The sequence below is a fragment of the Equus caballus genome, chromosome 4 (assembly GCF_041296265.1).
Source record: "Equus caballus isolate H_3958 breed thoroughbred chromosome 4, TB-T2T, whole genome shotgun sequence".
Classification (NCBI taxonomy): domain Eukaryota; kingdom Metazoa; phylum Chordata; class Mammalia; order Perissodactyla; family Equidae; genus Equus; species Equus caballus.
Genome location: NC_091687.1, coordinates 53,391,028 through 53,409,937, shown reverse-complemented (window position 1 = coordinate 53,409,937; position 18,910 = coordinate 53,391,028). Strand labels below are relative to the sequence as shown.

Genomic DNA, 18,910 nt, shown 5'->3' with positions numbered 1-18,910 from the left:
TATGACAGGAGGTAGTTTTGCAACTTGGCACAAGGCACCCACCTAAGTTCAGCTCCTATTATCCCCTAGAAACTGGGAAATGGGCTGCTACCTCCCTCTATGTTCACATTTCAAAGAGATGGCTCCCAGGTCTTTGAGAAAGACATTCCTGGGTCATGAAGCTAATAAAATGCCAATGTAGTCTTCTAAAATATTTACATATATTTCAAAGAGAGGAGAAAGCACTTCCAATGACAAGTTTTCTAAACCAAATACTCAAGAGAAAAGGAGGGGAGAGAAATCTCTTCCCTTATTTTCAACAGGGAGAATTAAGCAGCTTATTTTTAATTTGTATTTGTCCTTACATGATGCCCATAGTTTGATTTTATTCTAGGTGTCCAAGACTCTAATGTAGGTGGAACTTCATTCAACAAATATTTCTAAGAGTACCTCCTATGTGCCAGGCACGTATTAGGCAAGTCTAAAATCCTTTATCCTTATTCTAAAATTTAAAAAGCTCTGAAAATTGCAAAGTTTTTATAAGTCTGGTGCTGAGATTCTTTTTGTGCAAAATTTGACCTAAGTATAATCTTTATTTATTCCACTTGATGTGAATATCTTAATACATTTTACTGAGAATTATTTTTTTGTGTGAGGAAGAGCAGCCCTGAGCTAACTACTGCCAATCCTCCTCTTTTTGCTGAGGAAGACTGGCCCTGAGCTAACATCCATGCCCATCCTCCTCCACCCTATACGTGGGACGCCTACCACAGCATGGTTTTTGCCAGCAGTGCCATGTCCACACCCGGGATCCGAACCGGTGAACCCTGGGCCGCCGAAGCAGAATGTGCGAACTTAACTGCTGCGCCACTGGGCTAGCCCCACTGAGAATTATTAATGTGCTTGAATAGCAGATAATATCCCAGACCCTACTTAGTTAGCTTTAGTGATTGCTTTACTTTGACTTTTGAAGGAAAAAAGTATTAAAACATAAGGCAGTGGGAGGGGGGAGATTAGATTCTATATATGTGTAAGTTGCATTTTTGAAAAATTTAATTCCACGTTATAGTCAGTTAATGGAGGTTGAAGAAGTAAAATGAAAAACAGGAAGAAAAATTAGAGTGAAGGAAAGGGAAAATGCAAGCATGATATATATATATATGAGGGCAAGGATCATATTTGTTTTATTTTCTATTAAATATCCAGAATTTAGCACAGAGCCTAATACAAAGTACATGTTCAATTTTATGAGAGGTACAGGAGGAAGGATAGCTGGACAAGCACAGAAAAGAGAAAAAGAGAGAAAATCATAGAAATAACCACTACGGGGGATGAAACAGCATATTCCTAAAACTAGAGGGGAGAGATTGAGAGAGAGAGAACTAAGATAGAAAGAGTCAGGCACAGAGACACCAGGAGTGTCTGAACTATTAGCCTGGCGACAGCTCTGTAGAGCTGAGAGAGACTTCAAAGTCTATTATCTTTGATCTTTGAAATGCCAATTCACTGATTAAAGACTTTTCACCACTTGTTATTTAAACTTAAATTTTCAGGCCACTGCAGCTCACCAGGCGGGAAATTCTTCTTTTAGCTGCACTGACAGTGACTGAAGAGCAGAGGTGATGGGGTGAAGTCCTGCCAAGGTCTGAGGCTGTCAACCCTTTCTTTAGAATGAGTAAAAGATACCCCAGCATCTGCCATGTTTGCATTTGAAGAGAGAGGTTATACAGTATGGCAATAGCATTGTGGGTTTTTTCTCTTGATTCCCTTTGTTTGGTGATGTCAGCCACAGTCATTCATTTTGTGAAGAGACCTCTGAATAGTAATTATTCAGAAGATCTCTAAACCTTCAAATTGTTCCATTGATGTCTCCCCTTTTGATTTTCCTCATTGTAACATTTTGTTGTTCTCATCAGGCCCCAGGAGATGTAATCCAGGCCGGAGGTAAGAGGGAGAATTGAGGTACAGGGATTATACAGCCCGGAGAAACGGTCTGTGAGGAAGTGAAATTCTCAGCAGTTAAGTGATGTTAGCACTAAGATCTACAAGAACGAGAGAAAATTTGAAGATAGGATGAAAAGCAACAATTTAATTTTAACTTTTTCTTGATCTTAGCCAGTAATTCTTAATCTTGGTTGTTTATTAGAATTACCTGAAGAAGCTTGTAAACATACTCATTTCTCGGCCTCGCTTCAACATATTTTGATCCAGATGCATCAGAGTGGGTCCTGGGCATCCATATTAAATACACACACCGCCCTCTCTCCAGAGGTGTAATGAAAATCCAGAATTGAGACGTCTGCCCTGGGTGATGTGCTAGTCTCCTGTCGTATTAAATTCTATCCATATGACCACAGTTCCCTTCTGACTGACTGACTTGTAACTTCATGTGTTGTTTTACTTCAAACTTAGCTCTTGATTTTTACACCCACCTCCCCAAAATTCAACTTCATTCTGTTGGGGACTGGCATTGGCCACCCCAAGATATGTCTCTTTGGCATGAGGATTATTTGGGGCTGGTTACTTTCAATAAACTGCAGACGGGAAGGAGGCTCTGAGTGGAACTTGCTTGCCCTTTGTTAGGAGACATTTACATTGTAAAGGAAATCTCCATCTGTAAAGTTGTCTCCTTCTCTGTACCAGGAAGAAGTGGGGATGACCTTATCTCTAGAAACTCTTATCAATGGGGAAGGCAAGGACTTAAATCTGCATTTGTTTATTGTGCTTGTCTGGTAACCTCTTGTAACTGACTCTCCCCACCCCCAACATCCTCCTTTGTCTTTAGCTGAATATGATATTTAAGGTGGGGGCTTCAGCCATTTTGGCGAGTTGCTCAGCTTGCCTGAGCCTCTCCCATGTATACATGTTATAAAGCTTTGTTTAATTTTCTCCTGCTATTCCATCTCATGTGAATTTAATTCGTTCTCCGGCCAGACGAACCCAGAGAGGGTAGAGGAAATGTCTTGCTCCCCTACAATTCCTAGTCAATGTTTGCCCTCTCCTCCAAGGTACCTCCAACACTGCAAACAAACATCATCACTACTGACTCATGTGGAAAACCTCCTGACACCTCCCTGTACCTCACACTGTCCTGGTGTTCAGTCATCAAGTCCTGCTGATTTTACTTTTAGGAAATCTGTCCACTTCTCAGTGTCTCCACTGCCTTCACAGCACTCCAATCCCTCCTCATAGGCACCTGGGTTACTGGTGTGGTCTCTGAGCCAGCTTCCTTTCTTTTACTCCTGTTTCCTACAATTCATCCTTCACATAAATTTGTTTATGACCCACTATTGATGAAGAACTTTCAAAATCTTTCTTAGAGTGGTGGTTACCAGGGTCTGGCTGAGGGAAATGGGGCACTATTGGTCAAAAGGTACAAACTTCCAGTTATAAGATTAACAAGTTCCGAGGATCTAATGTATACATGGTGCTTATAGCTAATAATACTGCATTATACACTTGAAAGTTCCTAAGAGACTAGATCCTAAATCTTCTCACCACCAAAAAGAAGTGGTAATTATGTGACAGGCTGGAGGAGTTAGCTAATGCTCTGGCAGTAATTATTTTGCAATTTATAAATGTATCAAATCAATAAGTTAAATACCTCGAACTTACACAATGCAAATGTCAATTATATTTCAATAAAGCTGGGGTGAAAAAGACACTTCTTTTGCTCCATGGATAAAACCCAAATTGCTGAATTTGAGCCACTAGGCCCAGTCCACATCTACAGACTCATCTCCCACTCTCCTCCCATCCCTCACCCTGCTTCCACATCTTCACTGACCTTTTTTCTTTTTTTGTTTCTAGGTCACATCAAATCTCTAATCTCCTCAAGGGCCTTCCTACAGGATCATTGTTCATTCTGACTGAACCGTCCATCCTCACATCTTTTCTCTACCAACACACCCCCAGTTCCCATACCACTTCCCTGTCATTTTGCAAAGCCTGACTAAATTCCATGCACCCTTTACTTCTCAAGTTAAATGTTACCCTCATTCTAAATTAGGTCCACTTAATAAATGCTCTAATACCCTGTATTATTCCTTCAAAGCATTTCCAACAATTGCAATTACATATTTATGTATTTTTCTTTCCCAGTAGAACATAAGTTCCACAAAGTCATGGACTAGGTCCTTCTTGTTAGTGCTAAATGTCCACCACTTATCACAGGATAGGTCTCGTGGTCCTCAGATACTAAATCATTTGTTCCACATTGATTAAAATGGGAGCTTCCTCTTTCCATGGTATCAGTATCCGTGGGATTGTCTTGACTCTGGAAAATTGACGAGCACTCATGATTCCCAGCTTAGCTCTCACAGGGAGGAGCTGAGAATGAGGAAATCAAGACTGTAAGAAACTTTACATGGGATCCTAACTGGGTAGGTGTAGGTTTCTCAGGAATCTCTGCCCTTTTACCCAGTCTATGGTTGATAGATTGTCTTCCTCAATAAAAGCATGTACGTGCTTGCTAAGGGGTCCTGGTGGATTGCTATTGCAGTGTTGTTCTAAAACAGAAATCTGTCATGCAGGATGTGATGTGGATCATGGGACATGAGCAGTGGGAGAGGCTTAGAATGACAGCTCAGAATACCACCAGAGTCACCCACTGACACCAGTCGAACCCGAGATTTCCAATCACTAATATATCTCGGTGGTTCCATCCCCTGGTCCAGCAACATCAATAAATCTCTCTTCTTGAACTGTTGTACAGTCCAGAATCATCCTTACCCTTTACCAGAGAGACATTTCTAAAGTTCCTCCAGTATTATATTGGCTATTTAATTAAAGTTTCTATTTAATTTTAATAGTTGACTCATTTCCATTTCAGAGGCTACTCATAGAAATGAAATGCTTCTTCCAGTCTTGTTCTGGCCCAAAGATATATGCCAGATATTAAAACCATCAAAGAATAATCTACTCTTTTTTTGGCATCTAATCACCAATCAAAAAAGAATCAACTTTTTTATGGCAATCTGCAAAAAAAAAAAAAAAAAAGTGAGATAGTAGTACTCAGAACTATGAAGGAAGATAGCACCGGCAGAATTTCCCATCTCTCTGGCTTCAGCCACTAGGCATTGACACAGTTAACTAGGCTCTAGAATTCACCAAGGAAATTTCTGGGGACTTCTCAGGGTATTACCCAGCAGAAGTACTTATAACCCTCACCCTTCCAGGCATCTGATATCATGAGCTTATTCATCTGCATGAGGAGCTGTGCATTTCAAGTTATTTAGCATCTCCATCTAGCAAATATTGCACAGGAAGAAATCTCAGGTCAGTCAACCAACAGAGTCATCCACAGCTTGGGGACCACTTTTATGGTCCCAGGGGAGTCCTGGAGAATGAGACTCAGGTCAGAAGTACCTGTAGGCACCAAGTGTAACAACAGTCCAGGTACCACTGTTCCTCTAAGACCCCCATGAGCAATCTGGGTCTCTTGGCTTAACTTTCTAGGGTACCCCTACTGACAAATAGGTAAAAGTATAAAGGTATACAGGTATAAATAAAAAGAAGAAATTATTTATTTTTTTGTTTTAATTTATTGAGCATAGGCAGAAGATTTATTTCCCATTTTTAAATAACTATTATCAGTATGTATATGATAATAACCCATTATTATAACGTAAATCTCTGTATTCATTATTAAAAGAACCTCATCTTGTTGTTATTATTATTATCTACAACTAATATGTAATGAGTGCTTACTATGTGCCTGACAAGGTGCTAAGCACGTGATATGCATTATGTCATCTAATTGTGATTTCAATTTTGTGAGAAGCTAGGTAACTTGCATAATCTTGCATATGAGATAACTTGTACTATGGAATAACTTTCATCTCATTCAATTGCGACAGCAACCCTGTGAGAAGTTAATAAACTTTGGTAATAGGGACTATTAATGAAGCAAGGCTTGGGGAATATTTGTGGAAAAGTAATAATAGTGATAATACCTTAGATAAATATAACAGCAAAAGAGTTTGTTTCAATGCAATTGGTAGGAAAAGACAACAGATCTTAAGCAGAACATAAAATTATATTAAGATGACACTGATATTCTATTGCATCAGTCATAATAAATAGCGATTTATACTTGCAAAACACATTTTAGTTCCATTCTACATAATTCCTAAAATACTAGATTAGAAAATTAAGGAACAGATCCTAAGTAAGAGTTTAAGAATCCACAAGAAATAAGAATACCACCACCGAGTTTAAAAATTTCCTTTGTCTACGTAAGAAAAAAAACCTTCTGAGATAACATACTTAATATATTAATATACTTAATATATTAATTTAAATATACTTAATATATACTTCAACATATATTGAAGTATATACTTAATATAATCTTAAATATACTTCACTATAATCACATATTTCAAAGAGCCAGGCTGAACTTTCAGAGATGGTAAATTCCAAAGGCAACTTCTATTTTTAAGATTTTTATTAAAATAATGATAGACACAAAATAAACTTATTAGAACTTATATTTCGAAAGTTATAAGGTGGTATAGCATTTGCTTGAGAACTCACATGTAGAAGTCAGACTTCCATGACTTGTTATCTATAGAAATTTGGATGAGTAATTCAGCTTTGCTAAGCTGGTTCATCAGCTGTAAAGTCAGATTAATAATAGCTCTACCCTACAGGGTTGTTTTGAAGATAAAAAGGAAATTATTTGGCCTTAGTGAATTACATATAATTACTGAAACGTCAATTAAATTTGCCCAGTCACATTTACAGAAGCCTTTGATTACTCTATGTTTTAATTGGGCAAATGTTTAAATTAGCTCTGTGTGGTAAGATTCCCAGTACTGAAGCATTTTAGAACACTGCATTATACTGCATATTTAATAGTATTTGTTATATTCATCTATCTCTAACAGCAATTTCTGATCAATTTCAGGATGCTCACAAATTTGACATTTAATCATAATTATCTTGAACATTTTAGAAGAAATTTTGATTTCAGACCACCAGCAGAGCTGGTTGTGCTTCATACTCAACTTGGAGTTCCATGTGGGTTGCCTAGAGTTTTGATGTCTTAGTCAGCTCCAGCTAATATAACAAAATACCATACACTGGGTAGCTTAAACAACAGACACTCATTTCCCACAGTCTGGGAAGTCTAAGATCTGGGTGCCAGCATCGTTAGGCTCTGGTGAGAGCTCTCTTCCTGGCTTGCAGATGGCCACTTTCTCACTGTGTCTTCACAAGGTGGAGAGAGAGAGAGAGACTACAAATTCTCTGCTGTCTCTTCCTACTAGGATACTAATCCTATCATAGGGGCCCCACCCTCATGACCTCATCTAAACCTAATTACCTCCCAAAGGCCCTACTTTCAAAGACCATCATATTGGGGGTTAGGACTTCAACATAAGAATTTTGGGGGACACAACCATTCAGTCCACAACATTCGGCTAGGGCTGCCATGACAAATTACCACAAACTGGGGGGCTTAAGCAACAGAAATTTATTGTCTCACAGTTATGGAGGCTGGAAGTCCGAAACCAACATGTCAGGAGGTTCCTTCTGAGAGCTGTGCAGGAAAATCTGTATCATGCTGCTCTTTCAGCTTCTGGTGGTTTGCCGGCAACCTGTGGTGCTCCTTGGCTTGTGCTGCAGCACCCTGATCTCTGTCTTCATTTTTACACGGTGTTCTCCCTCTGTGTGTCTCTATGTCCAAGTTTCCCCTTTTAATAAGAACACCAGTCATACTGGATTAGAAACCTACTCTATTCCAGAATGAATGATCTCCTCTTAACTAATTCCATCTTCAGTGATCCTATTTCCACATTAGGTCACGTTCTAAGGTAATGGGGTTAGGAGACGAACATATGAAGTGGGAGGGAACACAATTCAATCCATAATGCCTTTAATATCTATAAAACTTAGATAAGGACATGAAACATTATTTAGCTCCCAAGTATTCATAGGCTATATTATTTTTTCACATTAACATAAAATATTATTTAATATATAATGTGGTCTATGTTTTCTCACTTGATATCTTCTGTGAGAAGTATTGGCAATATTAGAAGAACATTCCAAGTTTTGTGAACAAAAAGAAACCTACACTTACAAAAAGAAATTGAACCCTAAGTGTCATCTGAGAACACTTTGCCAAATGAAATTAGCAATTTGCTTAGTTTCCTGGTATGGTACTTCCAGAGTTTAAAAGTGTTTCTAAATTAGCTATTAAAAAGCATTTAATTTTGCATAAAGCAGCTTTCACTGCAGAGCCTTAATTAAAAGTCACTAGTGAATTATTTATATACCACTCAGGGTATTCAAATGATTTAGGAAACCAGCAAGTAACATTTTACAGATTTGGACCCACTGGCACAGAATAACTCAGAATAAATTCAAATACTATTCTGACTTTCCTTGTCTGGTTTTATATCCATTAGCCTTTACAGAAAGCTGCTAGCTAACGCAGTCTCTGATGAGATCAAAAGACAAGAAGATGTCTGAAGTATTCTGAATACTCACTTAAAAGTCCACAGAAATTTGAAGCTATAAAAGTTTAACTAGCTCACAGAAGAACAATTAGGTGACAAATACAAATAAATTTTTAAGAGCTAAATAATCATCACAGTGAAAGAAACAACAGTCAGTTATCTAATTCAAAAGGACATCTGCAGCTCCCTGGTGACCAGGCAGGCCCTGGAATTGTTGACTCCTTTATCTGGTGGCCTCCAGCCGTGCACAGTTGCCTTAGGGGTTCCCAAAGTGAGAGGAATTTAAAGGCATGCCCATGGTCCCCCAAAACAATGAGCAAAATGAGTGACATGGGTCCCCATCACTCCTCTCTGATACCTCGAGAGTGTCCAAGAGCTATTCCGCCACTGGGACACCTACTGCAGTGGATAGCTACAGAACGTGACACTGCCCATCACGGACAAGTGGCCCAGGGAACCGTAGGAGTTGTATTCCAGGTGGAAGCAAGTCAAGTGGTTCTACGAGGTACTCTTCTAATTTAAGTGATTAACCTTTCATGGGCTGAGTTGCTTCCAACAGGATCAGTGAAGTCATCGTCAGTAATTACCATGAGGCTGGTGAGTAACCTCAACTTGCTAAGACAAACAGGGTTTACAACTTTCACTGAACAAACACCATCCTTCAAAACAAAGATTTTCACAGACACTGCTTTCCATAAAACAGAGTAGTTCTAAGGTCAACAGAGCTTAGAGCATATCTAAGAAAACAAAATTAAATACCAATATAAAAGACAAATAAAAAAATTGAAATATTAGGGGAAAGTTCCCTTCCCCTTTTAATAAACAGATTAAGATTTCACTTTAGGATGACAAGGAACGGACTAAAGTTAGGTTTAATTTACTTTTTATGGTAAATCAAAGCTAAGAATTCTGTTTTCTTTATCTTTCTTCCTCATTTCACTAAACATATAGCAATGACTAACCTCAAGCTTTGAATTCACGGAGTCCATTGTTACAGCACCTTTTTATTTTTCCTTCCAGGTTTGACTTTAGAAATCTTTGTCCAGTGACTTTTTTCCTTTAACTCAATCAAGGCTGAATTAAAGTATCCTGAGCTAATGATCTCTTTTTCCTCTTATAATAGTTCACTGTGAATGAGCACTATAGCCAAGCTTCTTTAGATTCTCATTGGCATTTTGACAATTGTTGAAGGTTGAATGATGCCCCCCTCGCAAAGATACCCTTGTCCCAATCTCCAGAACCTATGAATGTGTTACTTTACACGGCAAAGGAGCTTTGCAGATGTGATTAAATGAAGGCTTTTGCGATGGGGAGATTATCCTGGATTACCAGGCGTAAGGTGATCCTGATGTGGGCAAAGAGTCCTGTAGAGGGAGAGTAGGAATGCAGAGAAGCAGAGGCTACGCTGCTGGCTCTGAAGATGGAGCACAGGGCCACAAACCAAGGTCAGCAGGGAGTCTCTAGAAGCTGAAAAAGGCAAGGACCTGGATTCTTCCCTGGAGCCTCCACAAGGAACACAGCTCTGCTGACCTATTTTAGACTTCCCGCCTCCAGAACAGTTAAGGTTACAATTTGTTAGGTTTTAAGCCACCACGTTTGTGGTGACTTGTTAGTGCTCACAGGAAACTAAGACGACAATGGTCTGCAAGCAGCTTTCACTCACCTCCTTCGCGGGATCTCACATGCTGCCTGTGGTGTTGCTTTTAAGTGTATTTGTGAGGCTAGCACTGCTCAAGCCAATGCCTCCAGTTACAGACCTTAAAAGGTGGTTGAGGGGCTGGCCCAGTGGCCTAGTGGTTAAGTTTACATGCTCTGCTTTGGCCACCTGGGGTTTGCAGGTTTGAATCCCAGGCGTGGACCTACACACCACTCAGCAAGCCATACTGTGGTGGTGTCCCACATACAAAACAGAGAAAGACTGGCACAGATGTTAGCTCAGCAACAATCTTCCTCACCAAAAAAAAAAGAAGAAGAAGAAGGTGGTTGAAACTCTAGGTAAATGGTATTGCCTAAGCTGTCTTATAATACTTAGATTTCTCCTATGTGCGACTACCTAAGCTATAGATCAGAAGGCTATTCACTATAACAAAAACACTAACAAATTAATTTTAAATAAGATAGACAACTAGAGGAAGATTCAAGCAAATGCCAATCCCTATACCCAGTTAGTGACTCTAATCAGTAAATTTTAACTGTTCTTCATCACTGCTTAATATAATTTGAGTTTCCTACGAATTTGAGTAGAATAAACTCATCTTGAATCTTCATTATTTTGAGATAAGTCTGGAACTATCAGACCAACTTGATATGAAAAATGTTTCCCAACTGCAATACTTTTATTCTCCTTAATTAAATATCGATCTTTGAGGTTTTCTCTGATAATCCTCTCCCCTATTTGGTTCAGAGCCCAGACTGCCCGTGGCTTGCTTCTGCTTCCACGTAGAATTAAGAATATTATTGTCTTCTTGCATTCTCCTGGGCTGGATTCCATGATTGCTTTTCATCTTATCCCTTGTTTACCTTCCAAGATAATAACCTCAGAGCTGTTCTCCGTGTGTGTGTGTGTGTGTGTGTGTCCATGTCTTCTAGCATTTTCTGCTAAAATCCTGCTGGAAGAAGGCCGGTAAGAGATCAAATTTTTAAAAAGGCAAGGCATGAAGTTACATTTAGTCTACTCCAGGTATTGCACTTCTGGGGGCTAAGACCACCTCTAAATATTCCAATCAAGTTTCAAAAATTAGATCTTTAGCACCATGTGTTTTACTTTTTAAATTATTTTTCAGTGTTTATAAAGTGAAGAAAAAAAAAACCCCTCAATTCATCCAAAACAGACACTGATACGTGCAGCGTGGGTGGTACAACGGTGAGCACAGCTGCCTTCTAAAACAGACACTAATCGGCCATATTTTTTAATTGGCTATTCGGTTGGATAATTCAAGCTTATTACCTGAGTTTTTAAAAACAGAAATGTACAGCAAGTTATCTAATCTACTCCATATTTCTTGGAAAATGGGTTATTGCTTTTTTTGAAACAGTACCCTGTCGTGTTCTAACTCCTAACTGAGATGGACAAAAATTAAGTGGGTCACTGGAGCAAGCACTTCATTAAATCAGCCCAATTCTTCCTTCCTGTCCCTCCAATTCTCTCTACCCTGAGTTCCCTTTCCTCTTCACTTTTCCATTGTGAGAATATGTCAGAAGGAACGAAGAATGGCCCCCAGGACAAAGCTGAGACACTGGTAGGTGACTCTGATATTGCCATGGCACATACATTTCATACGGGAGTTGCGCTGTCCGGCTATAACCATCTGCCTTGAGTTCCCTTGACACCACTATTTGGCAAGCCCTTGCCAGCTGGCTGCTATTTTTTTTAAGCAGCAGCATATTCTTTCATGAGTTCTAGGTAATTTTCCTGAATGCACACATTTCTAACATATTTTGCAGTCCAATCTTCAGAGGCATCTACTGTATTCATTTAGTTACTTACAAATCTTTCACTAGTAGAATCATTCTTTATTTTCAGCATGATTTTAAGAACAAGAATACTTTCCTCATATCTAAAACAATGCATAAATCATAACTTCTGAGGAGTTCACTTGTTTGCTTGAAACTTTGTTGGTCATTGTATACGGAAAATAACTTTTTTTTAATACACAAGGGGAACAAAGGAACGAAGCTTTAGACTCAATCTAACTAAAACAACTTTAGAAATTAGAGTCTGACTTAAATGATTATTTTTAACCACAGGGTGATGGAGGGCCTTATCTGTGACTTTTATGAATTTTATTGTGCATTTTAAAAAAGTGTCATTGGTGGCAATACCAAATCTTTAAATCGTTCTATTATAACCATTCTTTTAGGGTATCCTGATAGCATATCCATAGGGTTCACAGAGGTCAACAGGCAGTTCTGGAGCCACTCTCAGGTCATATGAATGCACTTATGAAATCACACACACTTAGAAAGATACGTGCATTTAGAGGTCATCATGTCTAACCCTCTGATTTTACAAGAGAAGAAACCCAAGTCAACAGAGGATAAGAATGAAGAACAGAGGGACCATAGTCTCACTCTCTTTTCTTTTCTTTTTTGTAGGGAAAGGTTTGCCCTGAGCTAACGCCTGTTGCCAATCTTCCTCTGTTTGTTTTTTCTCCCCAAAGCCCCAGTACACAGTTGTGTAAGCTAGCTATGAGTCATTCTAGTTCTAGTGCTTCTATGTGAGCTGCTGCCACAGCATGGCAACTGACAGATGGGTGGTGTGGTTCCGTGACAAGGAAGTGAACCAGGCCATCAAAGCGGTGTGCACCAAACTTTAACCACTAGGCCATCAGGGCTGGCTCTCTCTTTTTCTTTAACTAAAAAAAAAATTTCTTTTTTGGAGACCACAGTCTCTGGAATCCCGATCTGATGCATTTGTCCCCAAAACTATGTTACTTCGGGCTTTGAACATAAACAAACATAGTCCTCCAAAACTATTATAAGAATGAAAAGGTTATAATATCCATTTTAGAGATTTTCCTTGACAGTTTGGGGGGTATTACTTTGATCTAAAGAGAAACTGAATTCATAATATTTGCAGCACTTTAAAATGGGATTAAATAAAACAATTTTGTTATTCCACATTATTTGTTTCCATGCAAAATAGTATATACATCCCCATGTGTGCATATGGGTGTGTATAAATGTGTGTGTGTATATATGTGTGTATATTTATGTATGTGTGGTGTATACATATATCTCCTACTGTTTCTATTTCTCTGGTAGGACTCTGACTAATACAGATTTTAGCATCCTTATATCTTGATATCATACTATAATAAAAAACACTAAATCACTAAGTTCTGGAATGTAATGAAACCCACAATCTATTTCTAAAGTGGTTTATCATCATTATCTTTGAGTGCTTTGAACAAGCTGCCAGTAGAGGTGATACTAAAATTACCAGGAAATATGCCAATATTTGTAATTTTGTGTTTTTCCCATCAACTAGAACATAACAAGGTATAAAAGTTTTGAAAGGTGCCTATAAGGACACAAAACAATGAGAGCCCTGATAACTGGCCCCTTCTCCCGTGGTGTGATACTGATGCTCATTTCCTGTGTGATTACTCATTTTGTGACATAAATTATGACCTAAAGAAATTCTCTCTTCCCCACAGCACCATACATTCCCAGTCCCTGATTCCTTTTTTTTCTTTTTCGTGAGGAAAATTCGCCCTGAGCTAACGTCCGTTGCCAATCCTCCTCTTTTTTTGCTTGAGGAAATTTTGCCCTGAGCTAACATCTGTGCTAATCTTCCTCTACTTTCTACGTAGGATGCCTCTACAGCATGGCTGATAAGTGGAGCAGGTCCGCACCCGGGATCCGAACCCGCAAACCCAGGCCACAGAAGTGGAACACATAGAACTTTAACCACTTGGCCCACAGGGCCAGTGCCCCCTCCTTTTTTTTTTTTTTTGATAGTGATGAGCATAGCTGCCTTCCTGATTAAGTTTTAATAGAGGTGAACTTACACTTACAATGATTTTTAAAAAATATCGGGTTTTTCTTGCTTCTGCCAAGGTAACTAATACCTGACAGAAATGGTACCCTCAGGCTAAGGAGGATTTCTGGAACCAGAACCCTCTCTTTGGAGCTGGGAGCAACCAAGTTGAACACGAGTTAACTGACTTTCATACATATCTTTGACCAGGATCTTGGCGTGGTGTAGAACGTGAATTATTGATTATGGTGGAGTCAGATGCCAAGTTCACAACAGACACAGACTCTCCTGTTTTATCTCCTGGATCTCTCTTGACTTTGGGCAAACTGAACCCCACTTTAAGCCATTAACAATAATGTGATAAACTGTTCCTCAAGTTAACTCTCTAGACGTGAAAGCTACAGATTTTATTTTTCAGAATTTTTAACGAGACAAATGTAGCAGAATCAAAAAAGCTTACATCTGACCTTGAGGGTATTATATGTTAAGTGAAATAAGCCGGAGAGAGAAAGACAATCTCTGCATGACTCCACTCATATGTGGAAGTTAAACACGTGGACAAAGAGAACAGATGAGTGGTTATCAGGGAAAGGGGAGGTAGGCAGTGGGCACAAAGGGTGAAGTGGTGCACCTATAATATGACTGACAAACAATAATGTACAACTGGAATTTCACAAGGTTGTAAACTATCATAATCTCAATAAAAAGTAAAAAAGTAAAAATAAATAAAAAATTTAAAAAAAGGTTACATCTAATAAACACCTAAGAGAACAAGGATAGGTGTGGAAATTGTGTGGCTATAGCTGCAAGCTGGAATGGTGGGCTGGTCAGTAAGATTCCTAGAAGAATTCACTATTCAAGGTCCTGCTTCTGGTAATGCTAAGTAGTTTCTATAAGACCAAACTCCCCATGGATAACAACTATAAACTCTAAACAAAATAGGAAAACAATTACTTGAAGGCAGTGGAGAGTAACAAAAAATCAAGCAGATACTGGTGGGGAGGCAAACAATGGGAGGAGTCAACACAGAGGAAGAGAGAGCACTGGGTAAGTGCACCTCTCCCCCACCCCTTTAAAAAAGCATATGTAAACAAATAAATAAATACATATATACATACATTAGCACAAGGGATGCCATTTGGGGCCTGTGGTTTTTCTCTTCAACACTAAAAAGGGTGGGTTGGTTGTACTATCAGGTAAAGTAGATTTCAAGACAAAGATTATTACTAGAAGCAAAGAGGGACATTTTGTTATCAGCTCTTAGTTAACAGCAGCCCTGACATCGGTTCACCTACATTGAACCCAGCATATATGGGGTTAAAACCAAAAACATTCGGCTCCCTGCTTCTTTAGCTACACTCATATGTAAGTATCTGTCTCTTTAACCTTTGACTCCCCAAGCTTTACAACCAAATAGAAGTTACAAATTGTTCAAGTCCAGGTAGCCTGGCATTGGGCTCACATTAAAGTTTTAGCTAATCATGCGTCCTTGAAGTCTGCCCCAGGAAAACTGGTGTCTAGAGGATATCAGAAAACTGAGGCTTCCCAGACCTCAACTCCTCGGCTCCCTGACAACAGAAACCACCATCCATTATGAAGGCAAGACAGCCAAGGACGCCCACCTGCAATCATCCTGTCTTACCACTCCCCTCTCCCTGCAAGCAGCCAATCAAGGCCAAACACAGGCTGGCGGGAAAATGCCCACTAGCAACGCTATATGTTCCCCCCCACCCCCCCACCTAAAACCCCAAGTAAAAACCCTTGCTTGTAGCTTTTCCAGGAGTTTGGGATTTCAGCATTAGTTACCCATTCTCCTTGCTCAGCACTTGCAATAATAAAGTCCTACTTTCTTCCACTGCACCTGGTGGCAGAGATTGGCTTGCTGTGCAACAGGTAACCAAACTCACATCAGGATCGATATCAATTTCATAATGAAAAATTGGCCAATTCATGAGAAAGATATAACGATCATAGGTTTAGGTATTTAATAACAGAGCTTCTAGATACATGAAGCAAAACTGGTCAAATTAAACAGAGAAATGTACACTTTACAATCAGGGTTGATTTTAATACCCCTTTCTCAGCAGTTGATACAACTACTGGGCAAAGAAGTCATTAAAGGCAGACGCTCTGAACACCACCATCAGTGATATTTATAGAACACTCTGCCCAACAACTGCAGAGTCCACGTTATTTTCCAGTGCACATGGGATATTCATCAAGATAGACCATATGCTGGGCTATAAAACAAGTCTCAATAAATTTAAAAGCTTTGAAATCATACTGCATATTTCTCTAACCATTGTGAAATTAAACTAGAAAGCAATAACAACGTTAGAAAAAATCAAATATCCGGAAATTTTAAACTGTACTTGTAAATAGTCCATGGGCCATTGTCATAATTCATATATTTCAGAAGTTGTTCAGTACTCACATGCTATGATGTGAAATGTTTTTTTTCCCCAGCAGCATCCTTTTATTGGCTCTGGACAGTTTTGTGGCAGGAAGAGATGGAGCCAACCAGGGGTGGATGGGCTCACCCATCCGCCCAAAACATGGCTGACATCTCAAGGACTGTTCAAGACAGGACTTCAAATGCCTGCCAGAAGCTCAGCGCTGCTCCAGGGATGTTGCAGCCCTGAACTAGGTGCCAGGTAGGGGCCAGAGTGAGTTGGGGACCCTGAGATCCCAGAGGACTAACTGGGTGGGGTGACAGGAGAGAAACCCAGTCCCTAGGCTGAAGCCCTTGCTGGCCCCACTGGTTGGAGGGCATTCATGCTTGTCCAGTCGTGGCTGTGGTTGGTGCCAAGGCCTCCTGCCCCCACTGGCTGGAGCTAGACGTGTGACCCTTGCCCCAGGGAAGGGCCTGGGCGGTGGCCCCAGACAGTTGCTGCCACTGCTGTCCTCGCTGTCCGAATATGTGCCCAGCTGACTCAGGGAGGAGGTGCGGGGCGTCTGGGGTCCAGGGTCAGCAGCTTCCCGTTCTTCACGGTGCCCAGGGCGGGTGCTGCGATCCAGGTACGTTTTCTTCACCACGACCAAGTCCAATAGCTGGGGCCTGCTGCCAAGGGTGCCCACGCTCCTCTCCCATTTCTCCACTTTCCTCTTAGCCTTTGGGGCCTCCTCCAGGATGGAGATGGGATTGGGCAGGAGGGCTGACCGGGGTGGGAGCAGCATCCTCCTCCTCCGAATTGGAGTCTCCAGCAGTCTTTGTTTCCTAGCTTCTTCCCTCTAGGCCGCCACTAACTTCGTCCTCCTTCTGCTCCTGCTCCTGCCTCAACACGGCCTCCAAGTCCACATGGGTCTGCCACTGCCCTTGAGGTCCCGCAGGTTCTTCAGAACTGTCTCCAGCTTGGAGTCCTCAGTTCGGTTCTCCAGCTCCTTCATGGGGTTGTTCAGCTCCTCGTCCTCCTGCTCCCTCTGCACCCTCTTCTCCTCGGCCTCCAGGAGCTCCTCGGCCTGGAAAATCGGCGTGACTCCGCTCCCTGGTGTGGTTTGTGTTTTCAGGCTCTGTCCTGAAGGTGCTCTCTGCCAGGCAGCGCGCACTTGGCGCAGAAGCGGAAACTGCGCAGGCCCGGCCGCCGCGCTCTGCAGCGTCTCTGCGCGCTGAACTTGTTGCCCCAGGAGGTTTGTCTTGCATGTCTTGCACCTCAGGTTGAAGGGGGGCCGTCAATGCACGCGTACTCCCGGTCTTAGGGCAGCTTGAGCACGGGGATCTTTGACGGGTCAAAGCGGGTGGGCAGCATTTGTTTAAAACTTTTTGCTCCATCTTTGCCTCCGACTTTTCTCACAAGCACAAGAAAACTGCTAGCGTTCGGTGTTCGCTGACCTTCCCTTGTACTTCCGCTGACGTCACTTCCGTCGGCCTCTATTATTGGCTGTGGCGTACACATCTTGTCTTTTTCATTGGCTCCACTGTGAAATATGCTTTGTTGTGAACGAAAGGATAGAGGCCGTACGGGCAAAGTAAACAGCTTAACCAAAATCCGTGGAAAAGGTTTATGGTTTGACCAACAAAAGATGAATGATCAGATATTTCATGTGCTTTGTCCACAACATTAATGTGGCATCAGAATTTTAAAATCTTTTGTTGCAAGCTAGTTAGCCTATATGTAATCCTCCTATCTAGATTCCCATGTGCATATATACATAAAATTCATCTTTGATTTCTCTGTTCCCCCTATGTTCCTCTCTATTATCCAGAAGTCTATTCTGAGATATGTTGAAAATACTCATCTTCCAGATTCCATTGTATTTAGAAAAATTGCTGTTTGTTACTACGAAACCTGCTTGTTGATAAGCATACTAGAAAGAAGAAAAAAAACACTGGGAATCCCTTTTCATTTCATTGTTCAATAAGAAGATAAATGGGGCTGGCCCAGTGGTGCAGCGGTTAAGTGCACACATCCTCTTTGGCAGCCGGGTTGGCTGGTTTGGATCCCTGGTGCGGACATGGCACCGCTTGGCAAGCCGTACTGTGGTAGGTGTCCCACGTATAAAGTAGAGGAAGATGGGCACAGATGTTAGCTCAGGGCCAGTCTTCCTTAGCAAAAAGAGGAGAATTGGCAGCAGTTAGCTCAGGGCTAATCTTCCTCAAAAAAAAAAAAAAAGAAGAAGATAAAAAGTTGAGAAAAACTAGTTTTTAGAAGAACTATTACTTTTCAGGTGTACACACGCACTTAGGAATGAGTTCATACTAGCCACCAGCTATTCCCATAGCTTGATCTGAGTCATATAGCTATAGTCTCTGATCAGCCTTCAAAAACATGAAATCTACCGTCTCACTAACCCCTTACCTTGTGCCAAAGCCTGGTCCTGCCTGTACTCTAATTGTCCTCCAATCCTCATGTCTTTTAGGAATGTGTTCCAAGATGGTCTAACACTTGAAGTTTAGGTCAGGCCAGTGGTTCTTAAACCTAAGTGTGCATCAGAATCACCAGGAGGGCTTGTTACAATAGATTCCTGGGTCTACCCCCAGAGCTTC

General features: G+C 40.7%; 1 pseudogene; it reads right to left on the bottom strand.

Moving 5' to 3' along the window:
• Positions 1 to 15,889: 15,889 nt before the first annotated feature.
• On the bottom strand, positions 15,890 to 18,487 carry LOC100066034 (splicing factor YJU2 pseudogene; annotated as a pseudogene).
• Between the last annotated feature and the right edge of the window lie 423 nt (positions 18,488 to 18,910).